General features: G+C 46.7%; 1 protein-coding gene across 1 annotated transcript in view; it reads left to right on the plus strand.

Moving 5' to 3' along the window:
* Window positions 1-231, plus strand: part of Yipf1 (Yip1 domain family member 1) — a 32,829-nt gene extending 32,598 nt beyond the window's left edge. Inside the window, exon 9 of the mRNA XM_026781878.1 lies at window positions 20-231. The gene's annotated coding sequence lies outside the window, so the exon portion shown is untranslated. The remainder of the gene's footprint in view (window positions 1-19) is intronic.
* The last annotated feature ends 2,294 nt before the right edge of the window (window positions 232-2,525 follow it).

Below are 2,525 nucleotides of genomic sequence, written 5' to 3' on the forward strand. Positions count from 1 at the left end.
TTTTTTTTTTTTTTTCCAGTTCTCATGTTTGGTGGTGTATGGCTCTTCTGGACACATCCACCATCAGAAGCCAGGATGGACAACGTCAGCAGGGAACTCTGGTTGTGTTGAAGCCTTGTAACCTGTTTAACGAGAATTAAGTGTGTTGGCCTGGGGGTAACAGTCACATGCTAGAGCTGTGTCTAGCGTGTGTGAGGCCCAACCCTGGAAATAAAATGCAGTGGTGTTCGACCTGTGTCCGTCAGCTCTTCTTTCCCACGTTCTGATCCTCGCTGTGATGAAAGTATGCTGTGTCTGGGAATGAAAGGTGGCAGAGTGTGTAGGCAGGAGGAGGGCTCAGGTAGGGATCACTGAGTCTAGGAGCTGGAGGCCCGTCTGGACAGCATAGTAAGGCCTCAGCCTTCAATCTCTCTCCTAACCCCATAACAGTTTATAGAGGGGTACACCTCATGTCTGGGGGACATCCTCACAGAAATTAGCATTTAGACATAGTCTAGTAAGATGAAGGAATTTGTTTTGTTTTGTTTGAGACAGCACCTTGCTGTGTAACCCAGGCTAGCCTTAAACCTGTGATCCTCTTACTTCGGCCTCCCAAGACCTATGATTACACATGCATCCCATGTGCCCCGTTGGAAGCATGGGATTTGAGACTAAATCCACTTTAAGCAGAATCATAAAGGGATTTGAAGCCCCCCATAAGCAGAGGCACCATAAAAACAGAGAACAAATGCTTGGGGGAGCCGTGGGGGGTCTGCGAGCAGGTAAGTTGCAGTTCCTTTTAAAAATGTTATGAATATTCTATGTATAGTCTTCTCTGTATTATGTCTGTGTGCAGTGTGTGTGTCTGATGCTCTCAGCCGTCAGAGGGTGTCAGGTTCCCTGGAACTGGAGTTACACAGTTGTGAGCCCCCAAGTGGGTGTTGGGAATTGAACCCAGGTCGTCTGGAAGAGTATCAGTGCTCTGAACCACTGAAGCATCTCTTGGGCGGCCCCCAGTTTCAGTTCCTTAGACCTCTACTTCCTGTCTTGGTCCAGTGCCCAAGCACAACATGTAAGCTGAATGTTAGTAACCAGCTCTTCCAGGCGCATTGGTCGAATGCCCACGAGGGCAGACGGTGACCAAGGGTGAAACTTGTGTACCAGACAGAAGCACCCAGCACAGCGCCTGGCTCTGCTCCTGGCTTAGTAAGTGCTGATGGGTTAAATGAAACAAAGGGCGCACAAAATGAGGGGAATTTGAGTAAGTGAGAAGCTGTGTGTGCGTGTGTGTGTGTGTGTGTGTGTGTGTAGTGCAAATTCTAATTGGCCTTAATATTAAAAATCCAGAGTCAGATATCAAGGTAAATGCTGAAAGATCAGAGGAGTAAAGGAACCAGCCACAAGAGCAACATTTTACCACTACCAAATTCTCAGACCAAAGGGGGCAAGATGCTGTCTCCACAATTCCTCAGACTGTATGGTCTCTCTATAAAACTTCAGACTGAATCCTGAGCTCCTGTCTCCTGTGTTAAAGTCCTCTCTCTGCCCAGCCATATAACTCCTGTCTCCACCTCCCCAGTGCTGGGGTTAAACGTGTGTGCCACCACTGCCTGGCCTCTATGGCTAACTAGTGTGGCTAGCTCCATGTTCTGATCTTCAGGCAAGCTTTATTTGTTAAAGCACAAAAACAATATCATGGGTGTGTGTGTGTGTGTGTAGGCCAGAGGTCAAGGTCAGCTTCACGTGTTGTTCCTCAGACTCCTTCCACATCGCTTCTCTCTGTGGCCTGGAACTCACAGAGTGGCTAGGCTCACTGGCCAGGAAGCCCCAGAGATCACCCCATCTCCACATGCCCACCGCTGGGATTATGAATTCCTACCTGTGCTCAGCTTTTTCACCTGAGTTTGGGATTGTCTTTTGTCTTCACAGTTGCATGGCAAGCGCTTTGCTGTCCATGGCAATCTCTTCTTCATGGAAGCCGTTGTTTCATGTACTCCCGCGAGTCTCACGCTCACTGTCTAAGGGGTCGAACTTTGTATTCTCCTGCCTCAGTTTCTTGAGTGCTGGGATTGCAGGCATGTGCCACTGTGCTATGATTTTGGGGTGCTGTTGATCAAATCTAGGGCTTGGTACACGTTAGGAAAGCAGTCTACTAATTCAGCCACACCCCTTTCAGTGGTTATCTTTTTATAGCAAAATATTATTTACATTTTCACCCCATGACAGGATGTTGTGTTGTGTTTTTATCCTTATTTTACACCTGAAGAAATAGAGGCTCAAGAGGATCAAGTCACCGTTATAGCTCTAGTTAAATACAAAACACACTTTTCTTAGCAATAAAATCCATTAAAAAAGATTTCAGGGGCTGGAGAGATGGCTCAGTGGTTAAGAACATTGACTGTTCTTCCAGAGGACCTGAGTTCAATTCCCAGCAACCACATGGTAGCTCACAGCCATCTGTAATGAGATCTGACTCCCTCTTCTGGTCTGCAGGCATATATGAAAGCAGAATGTTGTATACATAATAAATAAAATCTTTAAAAAAA

Source organism: Microtus ochrogaster, chromosome 10 (assembly GCF_000317375.1).
Source record: "Microtus ochrogaster isolate Prairie Vole_2 chromosome 10, MicOch1.0, whole genome shotgun sequence".
NCBI lineage: Eukaryota > Metazoa > Chordata > Mammalia > Rodentia > Cricetidae > Microtus > Microtus ochrogaster.